The sequence below is a fragment of the Mustela nivalis genome (assembly GCF_964662115.1).
Source record: "Mustela nivalis genome assembly, chromosome: 4".
Classification (NCBI taxonomy): Eukaryota; Metazoa; Chordata; class Mammalia; order Carnivora; family Mustelidae; genus Mustela; species Mustela nivalis.
Window position 1 is genome coordinate 34,146,088 of NC_139023.1, and position 18,470 is coordinate 34,164,557.

The 18,470-nt window shown below is 41.1% G+C and overlaps 1 protein-coding gene and 1 long non-coding RNA gene across 11 annotated transcripts in view; one reads left to right on the top strand and one right to left on the bottom strand.

The window, feature by feature from the left end:
- Window positions 1-18,470, top strand: part of RBM47 (RNA binding motif protein 47) — a 169,604-nt gene that overhangs the window by 130,414 nt on the left and 20,720 nt on the right. The window lies entirely within an intron of this gene.
- On the bottom strand, window positions 876-8,362 carry LOC309863709. Its single transcript, XR_014311208.1, has 2 exons — window positions 7,358-8,362; window positions 876-1,097 (listed from the first exon to the last, which is right to left on the bottom strand). It is a non-coding gene; the product is annotated as an uncharacterized lncRNA (long non-coding RNA).

An 18,470-nucleotide genomic window follows, 5' to 3' on the forward strand; every position in this document is an offset into this window, starting at 1 on the left:
TTAATTATATTTATTTGATTTGATTTGATTGATTGATTGGTTTATTTGAGGATATGGCTATTTTGCCTGCCTGCCTGCCTTCTCCTCCTCCCCTTCTTCCCTCTCTCTCCCTTTCTTTCATAGATCATTGATAATAAGGGTGAAAAACAGCTCCTGGCTTAGTTTTGCTGCTAGTATTGCCATAAGCTTATGGATCTCATTGAAGGCTTTTTGCCTCTCTTGGAAATACGCAGTATAGTCAAGGCAAAACAATTTGGAGCTTTAACTGACTTTAGAGGCCATTTAACTGGCAGGTTCCAAACCGTGCCCTCTGTATTCCTACAGGTCCTACAGGCCTGTAGTCCTGCAGGCCCCCCACCTGGCCACAGTCGACAATGGAGCAGAATGAATGGGGATGCCTCCCTTGCCTGCACTTCAGCCAGCTTTCTGGGTTGTTTTGTTTGTTTGTTTTTTGTTTTTAATTTTATTTGTTTATTTGATAGAGAGCACAAGTAGGCAGAGCAGCAGGCAGAGAGAGAGGGAGAAGCAGACTCCCCGCCATGCAGGGAGCCCAGTGCGGGGCTTGATCCCCACCCCCTGGGATCATGACCCAAGCCAAAGGCAGCCACTCAACTGACTGAGCCACCCAGGCACTCCAGCTTTCTGTTTTATCAATTCTGTTTTTGCACCCACGTAGACTTTTGGTGTAAGAAAGGGTGCTGTATCTTAAAAACAAAACAAAACAAAGCAGTAATATAAAACAAAAAATTAAAAACTGATTTGAAAACTGGTAATCCAGCTCCTTTCATTATCTTCAGGGGAGCAAACTTTGTATTTCCAGATGTGAAATAAAAGTTTTGTGCTTAGTGTATATTTTAATGTCTCATCTGAAATACCCTCATCTTGAACTTGACCTCTTTACTTTGGATGTTTTCTGTATCATGACTTTAAAGATGATCCTAGGATCCCAAATCCTGGTTTTTGTAGAACTCCAAGTAAAGAACATTCTCCAAAGAGTCTTTATGCATTTTCAGGCAGAATAGGAAGTTGCCTTCATAGTGACCTTGATTGGTGGTGGATGTCCACAGTTCTTGTTTTGGTCAGTTTTGAGACCTTGTCTGGATTCAGGAGGAGACAGTGTTAATGATCCATTAGTGGGCAGCCTGTCAGCTAGATACTATCATCTCTGTAAATAGGGCACCAACCTCTTCTTTTTAAGAACCCCTGAGCATAAAGTATAGGCTGTTTCTTCCTAAACATTGTGTTGTTCATCTTTTTTTTTTTTTTTTTTTTTTTTTTTTTTAAAGATTTTTTATGTATTTATTTGACAGAGAGAAATCACAAGTAGATGGAGAGGCAGGCAGAGAGAGAGAGAGAGAGAGAGGGAAGCAGGCTCCCTGCTGAGCAGAGAGCCCGATGCGGGACTTGATCCCAGGACCCTGAGATCATGACCTGAGCCGAAGGCAGCGGCTTAACCCACTGAGCCACCCAGGTGCCCTGTGTTGTTCATCTTGAAGTCACAGATACTCTAAAGAAGGCAGAAGGGAAAAACGCAAAAGCTGGAAGAAGTTGGACAGTTTCTTCTTCCTGTTCCCTGCTTCCTTCAGGAATAAGGAAAGAATAAATGGTTGTGTTACTTGGTTTGTAGAGAACATGATAGAATAATGGTAGTCCATTTTTTAAAGAAAATGGCCCCCAACTTTTAACACACTTATGAAAATGATAATGAAATTGAAGACATTCCTAGCATTTTTTTTTAATCTCTCAGAATTTGGCTCAAAGGGCATGCCTTGAACTGAAAAGTCCCAAGCAAGCTTCTTGGATTTTCCTGTATATTCTTGTTCTACATCCTATAAAGGACCAGGCAAACAAAAGTGTAGTGGGTTTTTGGTTGACTACACTCCCAGTGTTCTTTTCTTTTTCACTTGAAGAAAACCTTAAATTTCCATTCCTAGCAACTAAGACATCAGCTACTTAGGCAGTATGTATCTGGTGTATGTTTATATGACAGTCTTGGTAGTTTATACAATGTGATGATTCATCTTAAACCCACCACAGAAATCTTTATCTTTGTTCAGTTTATATCTTTGTGACCCGAGAGGAAAGATTATCACCACTGTCTGTATGTGTGAGCATCTTTGGAGTTAAGAGACAAAGAATAATTGGGTATTGTTTATAAATTCCCTCTTGCACCACCCAAGGGAGAGGTCAAGGGTATTTCCATCAGAGCGGTCTTTTGAAAGTGTGGGACACAAGGAAGGGGCCTTTGCATAAGCTGGAAGAGACACTTGTATGTTCTTGAACAATCCTCATGGCATTCTCCAATTTCTGCTTCCTTGCCTTCATATAAGGTAAAAATAACTATCATACCAGACTCCCCCAATATTGGCAATCCAGTGAATTACAACCCATGTAAACGCACGCTGCCAAGGACAGAATTCTCTACATAGAGAAGGTATTAGTATTATGTGAGTGGTAGTCCTATCATGCAGCAAGCATGAAGGAAAGAGGCTGAACCTTGGACGGACGGCCCTCCTGAGCCCCAGCCACACCCCTCACCAAGCTCCCAAAGGTAGACAGTAAATCCTTGTATGTCAGGGTGGTGGTGCTGGGGTGACAGTGACATACCCGACAACTGCTTTCCTTGCACACCTCCCCTTCCTCCAGGTCCCTTATATTCTTACCCTCTAGGTTGGGTTCTGGGCTTAATCTACTGAATTCAGGGACTCTGGAGAGGGTTTTTTTGTTGTTGTTTTTTGTTTTGTTTTTTGTTTTTTTAATAAAAGCATATTCACGGGGCACCTGGGTGGCTCAGTCATTAAGTGTCTGCTTTCAGCTCAGGTCATGATCCCAGGGTCCTGGGATTGAGCCCCATATAGGGCTCCCTGCTCAGCGGGAACCTGCTTCTCCCTCCCCCACTTCCCCTGTTGTGTTCCCTCTCTTGCTGTCTCTCTCTGTTAAATAAATAAAATTTTTTAAAAACATAAAAATAAAAGCATATTCATTAAACAAAACCTGGAAATTTAAAGTATGAAATTGCTTATGGGGTGCCTGGTCAGTTAAGCATCTGCCTTCGGCTCAGGTCATGATCTCAGGGTCCTGGGATCGAGCCCCAGCATTGGGCTCCCTGCTCAGTGGGGAGCCTGCTTTTCTCTCTCCCTCTGCCCCTGCCCATGCTCTCTCAAATAAATAAATAAATAAATACCATCTTTAAAAAAAAAAAAAAGAAAAGAAAAATTACTTATAATCTCACAGTCCAAAGATAACCACAGTTAACATTATGGTATATTTATTCCTTTTCTGTTTGTTTTTTTAAAAAAGATGTTATTTATTTATTTGAGAGAGAGACTGAGAGCAAGAGAGAGAGAGAGCACAAGCACTAGAGAGGAAGAGGGGCAGGGGGAGAGGGAGGAGCAGACTTCCTTCTGAGCAGGGAGCCTGATACCGGCCTTGATCCCAGGACCCTGGGATCATGACCTGAGCCAAAGGCAAATGCCAAACCAACTGAGCCATGCAGGCGCCCCTCTTTCTGTTTTTTAAAAATATTTCATATATATTGTAAAATATTGTTTAATAAGTTTAACATAGTTGAGAACATGAGGTCGATCTTTTAGCCTACAACTATGTCATAATTTATTTAGCCATTTCTATACCACTGTACATTGTTGGTTGCATTCACATATAAATATGTTCTGTTATGTTCATTACATTAAAAATATCACTGTAATGAACATACTTGACTCTAAATTTTGTCTCTGATTATTTTCTTGAGGTAAATTTCTATCCGTGGAATCATGGGGCTAATGAAAATGAACTATTTTTAATGAATACTGTAAAGCTCTTAATATCATCAGACTGTCTTCTAGAAACATCTCAAATTATACTTGCCCTCCCATTTCTCTTCACCCATTGTATATGACGATCTTCATTTCAGGTATACATGTAAAGATTGAGTTCTATCACTTTCTTGTTTAAAATATATGTTTCAGGGCACCTGGGTGGCTCAGCGGGTTGAAGTCTCTGCCTTCAGCTCAGGTCATGATCCCAGGGTCCTGGGATCAAGCCCCACATCGGGATCTCTGTTTGGTGGGGAGCCTGCTTCCTCCTTTCTCTCTCTGCCTGCCTCTCTGCCTACTTGTGATTTCTGTCTGTCAAATAAATAAATAAAATCTTTTAAAAAGATAAAATATATGTTATCACAGAAGCTCAGGAAATAAAAGCCTCTTCCCTCTGCCCACCTAGTCCCAGCCATAACCAATACCAGGTTTCTAAAGTAGAAGATAATGCCGTCCAGTGCCGTCGTGTCCCACCCTCCATCTCTTGGATCTGTTTTGGGGGAAAAACATATATGAAGCTTACGTTTATCTACTTGGTATATGTCGTCACCACTTCTGTCCATTTCTGAACTATGTGCTTCAGGAGAACAAGGGATGATCTTTTCCTTGTCTACAAGAAACCCAGTTCAGTCGATGAGGCCAAACAAAACAACAAACTCAAAAATACTTAACCTTGGACAGGTCACTTAACTTCTCATGGCCTGCTTCTTCTTCTTTAAAGTGAGATGCTCAATTTGTCTATATCTAATGAGTATCTGAGGTGGTTTTTAGTAAACATACGTAAGTCCCCAGGTGGTGGAAACAACAATGAAGATAATTACGTAGATAACCTTAAACTTAACTGAACAACGTGATGTATTGTATAACTTCCATTATCCAGCCAGGAAAGCACTTGTCTTCTTTAAAAGAGAAAAAGTTCTCCTGCATTTTAAACTCTAGGAAAAGTTTTCAAGTTAATCATTTTTTTAAATATTTAAAAAAAAAAAAAAAGTAGAGGAAAACTCCTTGAAGATGGCCTCTACAATTTCTTTTAGTGCTAACATCTGTAATTCGTGAGTAATGAATAAAATACCAGAAGCTAAGGACTCCTAAAGCAAAGGAGTGGTCACCGGACCTCATAGAGAGCATTGTAGAATCATGATTAGAATTTTAAAGTAATAAAATCTACAGATCAGTTCTGGCTAATCTTCATCCTCACCCTGGCACCAGTGGCCCCAAAACACACACCCAAAGGAGAAGTCTATGTTTACACTGTTCATGGATTTTTATCAGATTTTCAAACTCTGTAACACACCAAGAGGTTTCAGGAGTAACTGAGTTCATGAATATTTGACTATCCTTCACCATTACCAGAAATGCTAATATTGTATGACTCAGCTACTGAGCTCTACTGAGCAATTTCAGGAGACCGAGCTAAAGTTGGGCAAGAAAGTCTGCCCCTGGCCAGTTGATCTAGCTCTCTGACATAGATTGTCCTTTACACATTTTTTTTTTAAAGATTTTATTTATTTGACAGAGATCACAAGTCGGCAGAGAGGTAGGCAGAGAGAGAGGAGGAAGCAGGCTGCCTACTGAGCAAAGAGCCCAATGCAGAGCTCGATCCCAGGACCCTGGGATCATGACCTGAGCCAAAGGTAGAGGCTTAACCCACTGAACCGCCCAGGCACCCATCCTTTGCATATTAACATAAAATAGATACTTCATAAATATTTGTTGGATTCATCCCTACTCAGATTTTGTGCCACTTTGGAATACTGGTTTGTTTTGTACTTTAAAAAGTTATTTTCAAATATATATTGGAACAAACATCCAACATCTAAAAGCGTGAAAAGATTGTAATACTTCTCAGACTAGCTCTAATCTTAACCTTGGAATAAGGACACTTTTTGACTAGATCACACCGAGTTTAAAAGTCTCATTAGGTAAAAAGCTGGTATATCAGTCATTGGTCTCTGTTTGTGTAACCTAGGACGTCATTTTCCTAATCATTTTCCCACTTTCTTTTGAAAATCTTCATTCCTTCCTCCTTTTTATTCCACATATTAACTCTGCTGGTTTTCCATGACTGTTTTTTTACTGTGATAAGATAGGCATAATAACATTTTTAGGTGTGCAGTTCAGAAACACTAAACACATTCACATTACTGTACAAATTGTACACACCATTCATCTCCAGAACTTTCTCATCTTCCCAGACTGCAACTTTGTACCCCTTCAACAATAGCTCCCATTCTTCACTCTGTACCAGCTCTTGTCCACCACCATTCTACTTTGTCTCTGTGAATTTGACTATTCCAGGTAACTCGTGAAAGTTTTTATATACTATAGTACTTGTCCTTTAGGTCTTGGCTTATTTCACTTAGCATAATGTCTTTATGGTTCATCTGTGTGATGGCAGGTGTCAGAGTTTCCTTCCTTTTAAAGGGTCATGTATATTGTCTGTATATGCCGCATTTTGCTTACCCATTCATGCATCAATGAACATTTGGGTGATTTCCATCTTTTGGCTATGTGCATAATACTTCCATGATCTTGGGTGTACCTTTCTCTGTTGGAATTCCTGCTTTCAATTCTTCTGGGTGTATGCCTAATAGTGAATTGGTCAACCATATGCTAATTCTATGTTTAAACTCTTGAGGAACCCCCTTACTGTTTTGCACAGTATGGGAATTTCACATTCCCACCAGCCACATTCGCAATCCACATCCATGCCAACACTCCTTTTGTTTGTTTTTTTAAAATAATAGCCATCCTAATGGGTATGAGTAATACGTCATTGTGGCTTTGATTTGCATTGCCTGATCATTACTGATGTTGAGCATCTTTTCATATGCTTGTTGACTATTTTTTGTATCATCCTTGGAGAAAGGCCTGTGTAGCCCTTTGCCCACTTTAAAATTGGTTGGTTTTGTTGTTGTTGCATTGTAGGAGTTCTTTATACCCTCTGGGTATTAATTCCTTAAGATTTTAAATATTTGAAGGGATTCCCCACCCCCATTCCATGGGTTGCCTTTTCACCCTGCTAATAGTATCCTTTAATTCATTAAAGTTTTACATTTTGATGGAATCCAACTTAGCTATTTTTCTTTTGCTGCCTGTGCTTTTGGTGTCATAGCCAAGAAATTAATGCCAAGTTAATGTCATGATTTTCTATAGTTTATAGAAATATGAAACTATATTAGATACATTTTTCTTCTAAGAGTTTAATAGTGTGTATGGTAAGGACCAGGGTTCTTTTTTTTTTTTTTTTTTTAAGATTTTATTTATTTGACAGATCAGAAACAGGCAGAGAGGCAGGCGAGGGGGTGGGAGGAGCAGGCTTTCTGCTGAGCAGAGAGCACAAGACGGGACTCAATCTCAGGACTCTGAGATCATGACCTAAGCCGAAGGCAGAAGCTTTAACCCACTGAGCCACCCAGGTGCCCCAGACCAGGGTTCTTCTTAAAGCGGTGCTTTTCAATCCCATCAAGTCTCGGTAGATGTGTGCCAGCTCGTTAAGCAAATGGCACACATAGTCCCACCTAATGCTCATCCTCACTTACCTTTCTTCTCAGTGTTGGCTTAGGTGGTTTCCCAACAGGCAGGTGAGAGAAAGCTGGAGCAATTAGGGACCTCTCGGCTCCACTGTGGTAACTAGGATACGGCTGTGAGGTGGAGGCTGGGATCAGCAGGCGTTCTGATGTAAACATGCTTGATGAAATCCCTGGCCAAAGAACAGCAGGGCTAGATAGCATTTTAGGCTAAGAAGGAGAAAGGATGCGCGTGGGTGTGTGCGTGTGCACGCGCGCGCACTTGTGTTGGACACGTGTATATACTTGGCAGCAGAGGGAAAGACGGGGGATACTCCACATTGAATGTGACTGTGAATTGTGAGCTACAGTAAATATTTATTTGTTTATGTACACAAATAGATTTCTCTCCGCGTGGCTTTAGAGAAACCCAACCGGGTTAGCCATGGTTCCGTGGGCAAACCGTGTTTCCGGTTATCCTGGTTCTGTTTTATTGTGGACAGAACCTAGGCGTGCTTCCAGCAGGAAATGCGAAGGTCTGCTTAGCCTTCACGGGAGGATTTTGAGGATAAGAAGCAAAGTCCCAGGCTGGGTCAGCTGCCTCACCTGGTATCACCAAAGACCAAAGGTCTGTGCCAGACCGGCTATTCTCATGGGCTTGGAGATAAGAACGCCTCACTAAGCCACATGAAATTAACCCACTGTGGCAGAATTCTCCACATGGATTTGATTCTTAGCCATAGATGACCTTGGAAGTTGGGTGTCCAGATTGCAAATACATTCTTATTAAATCTGCTGAGGCTCCGTCTGGCTTCAGAAACTATGAAAAACAAACTGTGACCCAATCTGCCCTCTCTCTGGGTTTTCATGAGGACTGATATGAGGCATGAACTGTTTGCTGTTGTAGGTCCTCATTTTCTCTTTGCCATAAAAGGGGATTTGGAGAAAAAGGAAATAAGCTAATTAAATTTTCTGATGTAGAGTGGGATAAGATAAGCCATGATTTCTGAAAACCGTTTGCAAGATGGGTATACTGTATTTCCCTTGAAGCATTAAAGTCATTTCATACTTTACTAATTCAAAGAATATCCGCTATTTCTCTATGAAGCTGGGAATAAATGACCAGCCCAAATTGGGGCATTTTTACCAGTTTGTTCATTTTTCAATTGAAATATTAACTCCAAGTGCACACAGTGAAATTACAGAGTGTGTGAGATGTGACCAGCAATTATGTCTACAAAAATGATCCCATGTAGTTTAATACACCTGGAAAATCATAAGCTTCCTCACACTTGAAAATTTCATTCTAAATGCCCTAGGCTCAGTAAAACTCTAGATATATATTTTCTATTCATTTCTATTCTTAAAATCTAAGTCTATATTTTATGAAGTTCTCTAATTCATATGGTTCTGCTTCTGTGGAACTTTTATAGCCTGTGGAACTTTATGTAAATTTCCAACTAACTTTAACTGCCTAGTTAAATTACAGAGACTGGGAAAACTGGTTTCCCTTCGCTCTTTTCTTCCTTCTTTTAATGAATATCTTTGCTCAGAGTAGAGCAACATTGTGTCTTTCCAAATATCTACAAATTCTACCTCAAAATATTATAAATGGGGCACCTGGGTGGCTCAGTGGGTTAGGCCTCTGCCTTCAGCTCAGGTCATCTCAGGGTCCTAGGATAGAGCCCCCCATTGGGCTCTCTGCTCAGCAGGGAGCCTGCTTCCCACCCCCTCTGCCTGCCTCTCTACGTGCTTGTGATCTCTCTGTCAAATAGATAAATAAAATCTTAAAAAAAATTATAAGTATAGCATTTAAATAATTTATAATTGACAATCTCTCTTCCCTTCCCTACTTTTAAACTGTGTCTTCCTATATTTCGTTCAAATGGTGAATACTTATACTCGTACTACTTTAAAAAGTAGGGGATGTGTGTGTGTTTGTGTGTGACTTAAACAAGGATTAAAGCAAATAGCTAATCACACAGCATTGCCCTATTTCTGTATGTTACTCCGGGGTATTTATTAACCTAGGTGATCACATTTGAAAACCAGGGCTGTTAAATGAGAATTTGAGATGAGAATGAGAGGAAAATAATCGGAAAAATGGTGAGGGAAATATGAAAGAGGAGGAACAGTGGCAGCACTTAGTGATTTTTTTTCCCCCACTGAAACTAGAAGTTCTGATGCTGCTTTCCCACCTTTGTCCTTCTGTAGTAAGAGGTGTCCTTGCGTGGCACATTCATGGAAAGGAGAAAAACAGATAAGTGAGTGACATTACTGGATCCCAAGCCTTGGATTTCACATATAAGCATTTGTGAAATTCTGTTATATTTAGGATCAGATAAATTTGTATCTGTTTTCCAATTCATCAAGACCCCCTACTGATACGGCAGAGAAGTGCCCCAGAGCAGAGCAGTACCAGGGAGATAAGGACTGTCCCCCAGCCAGTGCTCACGAGCTCAAGCCCTGGAACACACAGCCTCTCGAAATACCAGCGTGTCAAGGAGCGTTTGGAAACCGACTTCCTTGTCAGGCATGGTCTGCGCCTATTTCCCTGTGGCTTAAAATCCTTACCCTGAAACAACATAGTGGAAGCTAAGCATATCAGCTAATTTAAAAAAAAAAAAAAAAAAAAGGTCATTTAGGTTCTACAGCTCTCTAACCAGTGCCTCCTCTACCAAGAAGTTTTTTTTTTCCTTTTTTAAAGATTTTATTTATTAAACAAATTTTTATTTGTTAGAGAGAGAAAGAGAAAGGGGGAGCTGCAGGCAGAAGGAGAAGCAGGCTCCCCAGGACCTGGCTGTGGGACGCCATCCCCGAACCCTGAGATCATGACCCAAGCTCAAGGCAGGCAGACCCTTAACAGACTGAGCCACCCAGGCTTCCCTACCAGGAAGTTTCTAAGGAGGTTCATTAACATTTGCATCGGGTGTCCTCCATTGATGGGTTCCAAATAGCTTTGTCCCTTGACAACTACAACAGTAGTTGTCTAAGCTGTGTATCAGCAATGCCAGCTCCTGTTCCAAAGCTGGCTTATCTGTTCTTTAGTGGGCTCCTTTTGGTCCCATACACTGCCTGATATGGCTCTTTGTACACAGTTCTGGATGTAGGTAAACCACAGAAGTTGCCTGTAAGTAGATAAATGGAAAAAAATGTCCAAAGCAATTTGCTGGCAATTATATATGATAGTAAAATTCTCTTTGTAGCTTTATCTTACCATGTTTCTTAGAAAAGACAGTGCTCATGTGCTCATTCAGTGATTCTTTCATTCATTCATGCTTTTATTGGAACATCCCTCCAGTGCTAGGCGCTTAGGATACTGAAATCAGCCTCCCTGCCTTTGGAAAGCTTCAGTGACAGCTAATGAAATAAACCATATTGTTTTGATTTTTCTAATACATTTCAAGTGGTATAGATAAAAGTAGAAATAGCCTAAAATCCCTCCATAGTAGAAAGTGAATTTTACTTTTTCTGTTATTAAAGGACCTCTCAGATGGTTCCTTTTCTCATTGAGTATTTTTGAAAACTGAAAAACAAATGAAGTTGATAAAACATACCACAATATTCACAGATGCCCACCCGGAATAACTCAAGTTCCTTCATGCTAATGAATTCACGGTTCTTCCTTTCTTTTCCAAGTTTTTTTTTTTTTTTAAAGATTTTATTTATTTATTTGACAGAGAGAAATCACAAGTAGATGGAGAGGCAGGCAGAGAGAGAGAGGGAAGCAGGCTCTCTGCTGAGCAGAGAGCCCGATGCGGGACTCGATCCCAGGACTCTGAGATCATGACCTGAGCCGAAGGCAGCGGCTTAACCCACTGGGCCACCCAGGCGCTCCCCAAGTTTTTTATAATAAAGAATTAATTTATTGGGCATTAGGGTTTGACTTCAGCCATTCTTTTGCTAGAAAAACCTGTTCAATAAACTATCATTTTTGTTTCCCACCGAATGCAAAATAATAATATAATAGTAATGATAAGTCCAACCATCACCAGAGATAAAAATGAAGCTAGAAAGCTGAGTAAAGGGAAAACAACATTAAATATTTAATGAATAAAAAGAAAAAGTATTTTTTTATTAAAGATGCGTTCTAATGCATGCTGTCTTAGTCTCCCACTAGGAAGTTCACTTCGTTTTATATACATATTTTTTTTTCTCCCAAAGAGCCTATGATGGTCACATTGTCAAGAAAGAGTGTTGTAGGGGCGCCTGAGTGGCTTAGTGAGTTAAGCCTCTGCCTTCGGCTCGGGTCGTGATCCCAGGGTCCTGGGATCGAGCCCCACGTAGGGCTCTCTGCTCAGCAGGAAGCCTGCTTCCCTGTCTCTCTGCCTGCCTCTCTGTCTACTTGTGGTCCCTGTCTGTCAAATAAATAAATAAACTCTTTAAAAAAAAAAAAAAAACTTATAAAAAAGAAAGAGTGTTGTAGTATTTGAAAATATTTTTAACTTCAAAAATACTTTGCATTGGGACACCTGGGTGGCTCAGTCAGTGAAGCATCTGCCTTCAGCTCAGGTCATGGTCCCAGGGTCCTGGAATTGAGTCCCACATCGGCCTCCCTGCTCAGAGGGGAGCCTGCTTCTCTCTCTGCCTGGTGTTCCCCCTGCTTGTGCTCCCTCTGACAAAGTCTTAAAAAAAAAACCAAAAAACCACATTGTGTTCCCTCCTTCATTCTGTCTCTCTGTGTCAAATAAATAAAAACCTTAAAAAAAACCAAACCCACATTCAACTTAAACACTGAGGAGATAGTAATCCGTGGCTTCCTCGATGTTAAGAGTATTATTGGCCAAATGCGAGTTCGCTGTAACTATTGCCTTGAGATACTGGTCAGTGAACTGCAAGGACATCCATGTTAAACAGGATCTGTTTTTTTTTTTCCCCTGTGGGAGCGGATAATGTTTCCTAGTCACAACCGAAATGACTAATGTTAACCAAATAAATCAGAAGGTCACACCTAACACTGAAGCTAATGTTTGACTGTGTCACTCTGTTTCAGAGGCTTTGTTCTGAGACAGGCAGTATGCCTGTGACTTTCCTTACAAAGAGACCATGGCGGGGTGCCTGGGTGGCTCAGTGGGTTAAAGCCTCTACCTTCGGCTCAGGTCATGATCCCAGGGTCCTAGATCGAGCCCCGCATCGGGCTCTCTGCTTGGCAGGGGCCTGCTTCCCCCTCTCTTTCTCTCTGCCTGCCTCTCTGCCTACTTGTGATCTCTGTCAAATAAATAAATAAATAATCTTAAAAAAACAAAAAACAAAAAAAAACAAAGAGACCATGGAAAATTACTTTTCCTTACAAAGATGTATAGTACATCTGGTATAGCACCAAGAGGTAATAAAAGAACACGTCCTGTAGAACATGTACTCTGGTACAATAGGACATAGCAATACTAGACCATATCATTACTCTATAACTACTACTTACAAACCACTAATATTGTTTGCAGTTGGGGAGCGGGAAAGAATAGCATTTATACATTGTTATAAAGACTGTGTAGGCTTATGTTTGAGAAAATTCACTTTCTTTTTTTTTTTTTTTTTTTTGAGAAAATTCACTTTCTTAATCTGTTTTGAGATAAGTTCTAGAAACTCAATGAATGAAAAGTATCCTTTGCACATAAATTTTAGAATTTTTAAAAAGTCTATGTATATATATGTGTGTGTAAATATATATATTTATATTTATATGTATGTATGTATTTATTTATATCTGGAACTCTCTTGTATTTGACTGCCTGGGTTTGGTTTGCTTTTGAATATAAACACACTGTTGTCAATTAGAAGTTAAACTAGAGATTATCACCCCAAAGATAAGCCTTCTCAATTAAATTGTAATTCTGAATTTACCACTATCTAATTGTGGTTTTGAGATTCAGGACTTGATCACCCTTGTTCTTAGTTCCTCCATCAGGAAAATGGGACTGATCCTTTTGCACGGTCTTATAGGTACGTATAGACACATAGGGAAGATATATACATAGGAAGGCTATGTAGGGAGAAATCAATCTTTGAATAACTTCAGTCATATTCTAAATGACATAGAGGACTTACTTTGTAAAGGAACTCTAGTATTAATCCCTTTGTGAATTAAAGAATATTTTTATAATAAAAATGACCATCCCTTAAATGACCAGTTCTTAAATTCAAGTGGTTCCACATAAGTTTTTCTGAGACTATTGTGCTCAGGTTACTTTCTTAAATTTGTGTTAGTAATTTCAATTAATATCTAATAGTTAGCAAACAGTATTTAGGGTCTATTACATTCAATGAGTAGGCACAAAGCAGTAGTGTAGGTCTACTTAGCAGCAGTAAAAAAAAATGTAATATACAATTGGACAAATCTCAAAAAGAACATGGCTACTTTTTACATTAACATTAGCTTTAAAATGCATGATTTTAACCACATATTTCACATGTACTGTCTTGTTTTTAAGATTTTATTTATTTGAGAGACAGTACGTACACGAGCAAGGGGGAGGAGCAGAGGGAGAAGAAGCAGACTCCCCACTAAGCACGGAGCCAGACTTGTGGGGTTCAATCCCAGGACCCTGAGATCATGACCTCAGTCGGAGGCAGATGCTCAGCCCACTGAGCCACCCAGGCGCCCCTCATATACAGCATCTTAAAGTACTTCCATATAAAAGAGAAAGGATTATCTACCTAAGTTCCCTTCCAGTTTGTTCACACCAATTTTGAAGCAAAGTCCCTCAAATTCTTTGGCTTCTAAAATTACGTTCTCAAGCAGAAAATGTGTGATTCTAAACTGTGGCTCTATAATTCTCTACAAAGAGAACATCCTTGAAACACATCTACTGCTTTGCCCAGTAGTTGAAACGACAACAACGATGATGATGATGGGATTGGAGCATTTACCTCAGCTAGGTACCTTTCTAGGTGCTTCATAGGTATTATCTCATTTAATCCTCACAGCATCAGGAGATCTGTTATCAGCCTTTTATAGGTGGTGAGACTGAGGCTCAGGAGGACGAGGTGATGGAGCCAGAATACGAAGCCTGGCAGTCTGGCCCCAGAGCCTGGCGGTGTCCCCACTGTCCCCACCACCTCATCACAATCCCACCTTCTCATGGAACCACCTAGATCATGTGAATTCTAGCCCTTTTATCTTTCTACCTGCTGAATTCAGTGGATTTTTAAGTCTAGAGATACAATTGGAATATATTCACTATTTCACAAAGGGCCAGAAACTGGTTATGGGACAGACCTTGGGAATCTGAAAGCTCAAGGAAAGGACGGGGAGGGTGGGAAGATGCACTGAGGCATGTGGTGGAAAGGGTCTGGACTTGGGGTTCCTTGAACCAGTGTTTGCTTTGCAATGATCGTGGGTTTACTCTGGTGACACTGGCTATTGCTAACCCTGCTATGGCTAGGGAAAACGCAAAAACAGAGTAACAAAGTACCAGGGTAGGGAGAGCTTGGGTGTGTCATCAGCTCAGTTTCAGTTCTGAGTGATCCTACTCAAGCTATTTGATCTGAGTCTCAAGCGCCTGGTTTTTACAAAGGGGCAGAAACAGCTAACAGTTAAATGACTTACCATCATGCAGATACACAGGGAAAGAGCTGGGGCTCAAACCCAGGAAATTTGACCCTGGAGCAGGGGGCTTTTGCTGTAAAGGGCCAGACAGTGAATATTTTAGGTTTTGCAGGCTGGACTATCTCTGTTGTAGCAACTCACCTCTGCCGTTGAAGCATGAGTCAGCCATAGGCAGTATCTAAACAAATAGGCATGGCCTATTATTAGAGCCTACTTTACTCTACTCTAGAGCCCACATTGTAAACTTCAACTCATAGGAATGACATGAAAAATCAAGTGTCTTCCTAAAGGTATATTATACGTATAACAGGAGCTCCAAAATGGCAGCTATCGTTAACTCAGGGGTCTTTAAACATTACGGAAACTCATTGAGATACTATTTCTAGTCCATCTCTTTCCCTCTAGAGAGACTTGCATTTAAGTTCTGTTTCTCCCTCAGGGCTGCTCTCTTCTTGGCATGTAAGTGAGGCACACTGGGGAGTGGTGTCCTCCTCCAAAATCCCCACTGTGCTAAAGACAGCAGTCAACAGAGGTTGTGTGTCGCAAAGATGCTTGATAAAATGGACTTTGGTTTTTACGATTTTAATGAATTTACTGGATTACAGTGTCATTGGGTATATATTAGATTTGTAACAGGTGATAGATGATCATGTATTAGTTCTAAGTAGAGGAGGATAAGGAGAACTTCACTCTTGAAGAATTTCCAATGGTCCGTAAATATAAGTAAAGCAGATACATGCAGATTTTCAGTCCTTGTTACAGCTGGGCAACTCCCTGGTTGCTGTTTTGACCCATGGTCTTTCTTGCTGGTACACTTGCTTAAGCCACTGTCATAACCTTGACACTCGATAAAACATTGAAAGGATATGTGTGACCTCCTAGGGTTGAGTCATCTTATGTGGCTGCCCATCTTGGCTCTTGGTTTCACTCAACCCTCTTTCCTCTCTTTCCTTCTTCTTCATCTGGCCTTGGTAGACTAGGAAGCCCAAGGGCTATGCCAGTCACCACCATATCCCCAAAACCTAGCACAGCCTGGCACACAGCCATGTGTCCCATCATCATTTGAATGAATGAGTGAATGAATGAATAAATGCATCCATGAATATTGCTGAATCATCTAGTTCATCAGATCATTGCCTCTTGCCTAAGGAGTACAAGTGTTGACAATAGTACCAGCGAACTGGGGTCCAGAACATTTGTAGTGATTGTTCATAGTATGTCTTTTTAAAAAAAAAATGCTGACTCTTGAGTAAGGCTTTCTACATTATTAAAGACACCAGCAGGGACATTTGAGAAGGGTTCGGGTCTTAAAAACCAGATGCTAGCAGTTTTCCCGTGCTATGTAGTAGAGAGGTCTGAATTTAAATGAGGCACTTCTATAGCTTGGCAGATCCTTAGGCTGATTCCAGAAATAGTGTTTGTGGGACCCACGCCTGTTGGCTTGCCTGCGGGGACAAATCAGTTTGATGAAAGTATCCATCTGATAGGGCAGTATGGTGGTAGTTGCTTGGTTTGAAGAATTAAATTGAATTTGAAACAAATTAAATGAGTAGTTTGGTGTCAGAGACACACTGGACCTGTGAAGGATGTTGTACAGTTCTCAGTCTCGGCAGCAGTAAGAGCCAGGCCAAGATGCCAAGTCTGTGCCATGAGTAGTAAGTATAAAATAACTTCTATTACTATTTAATTAATTCCTGCCATGTACAAGTATATAATCTGGTTATCAATCCACAATATAGTCAGACGTGGGGCGCCTAGGTGGCTCAGTCAGCGAAGCATCTTCCTTTGGCTCAAGTCATGATCTCAGAGTCTTGGGATCCAGTCCCGCATTGGGCTCCTTGCTCAGTGTGGAGCCTGCTTCTCCGTCCCTTTCTCTCTCTCTCTCTCAAATGAATACAAAGATTTTTAGGAGGAAAAAATAGACTCAATCAGGAATTCACAAGAGAGGGCAATTTTGCCTGCACCCCCAGGGGACATTTTGGGTGATCACACATGGGAGGGGGGTGGGCATCAAGTCGGTGGATGTTGGGGATGCTAGGACATGGTACAGTGCCCTGGACAGCTCCCCACAATGAAGAATTATCACATCCCAAATGTCAGTGGGAACAAGGTTGAGAAACTTAGGATTAAAGGGTACCAGAGGTCCCTTTGCAGCTCAGATTCTGGGATTTTGTGAAATTAGAAAATCTGTGTGAAAGAATTTTACAAATTGCAGAACACAACATACTATTATATGATATCAAAGCATTGCTGCTTCTCCTTCGTCCTTTTCCTCTCTGTCTCTGCCAGTCGGCCTTTCTGTTCCTTGCCAAATCCCTCAAAGGTTTGGGTCAAAGGAGCCAAGATAAGGGTTGAGACTAGAAGTCTTTTCTACAGCTTGTTTACAGTTTGGGAAAACATTAATTCAGGAGAGGGATATATGTCAGCTTTGTGGGATTCATTTTTTTCGGCATTACCCCATCAACCTGTTGAGAAAAAATATACAAGTGTGTAACGTCTATTGAAAGGGAACCTGATAACAGATCCTTAACAGTATTTGTGGCCTGCGAAACACCCGTAGAAAACTCACTCCTACTGCAAAAGCGGGTGGCTTTTCCCCTCTCATGGTATACAGCCAGCTTCCCTGGGAACCCACAGCAAAATGCCTCGTTTTGGAGGATGTGTTGATAGAAATGGCCTGGGAAAAGTGAGTCTCTTGGCTTCTGCATCTGTTTATCAAACACAGTCATTCATTGAATGGTGTGCTTTGCCCTAACAAAATCTGTACAACCATCAACACAGTGTGAGACCCTTGGAGAATTAACTCTTCTCAGATTAGCCGGGAGCCGACAGAGGTACGGCCCCAAATACTCTATTCTACGGCCTCTTTATCCCTTTTGGGATTTTACCTAAAGAAGAGAGAGTCATGGAAGGATTTTTATGTGTTGCAAGTGCCATGCCTTCCAATAGCGTGGGGTTGCTGGTGGGGATGGGGGGAGGGGTGGCAGTGGGGAGAGCCTGTGCTGGAATCTTGAGCTTACTGTTCGGGCCTCCAAGGTAAATTCCAGGTAGTCTGCCTCCATTTTGAGTGGAACTCCTTTACGGCTTTCCAAACCCTGAGGTAACAGGAATGTCCCAGTGCCAGAGGCCTGCCTGGTGGTGGGAGTGTTCTCTGCTGTTTACTCTAATGGGTGGTGGTAATGTGGGCCCAGGGCAATATGATAACCACTCAGGGTGAGGCCAGACCTTGGCAGCTTTCTGCAGAAGCTGGCCTTCGATATTTTCTGCCCTTGATTTGTGGCTTTAAATGTTACTTCATCCTGGAACCAGTCCTCTGAAATGGGTGCTTTCACTAGAGCCATCCTGGACCTATGGGCATGGAGCTGAGGTAGTTTGCCTCCTATGACAGTGATACCGTAATGATTTGAAATCCTTTTTCTTTGACTCTAAAGTCTTCACTCTTATAGAATCTTCCATTATGTTATGTATTTTAATATATTGTATGGTTTATTTTACCAGTCTGTGAGGCCCTGCCTAAGAAGTGACTGTCAGGAAAGACAAAAATGTTGTGGTACAAATAAGGGACATCAAAATAGAAAGCTAACCACAAACAGAGATAGA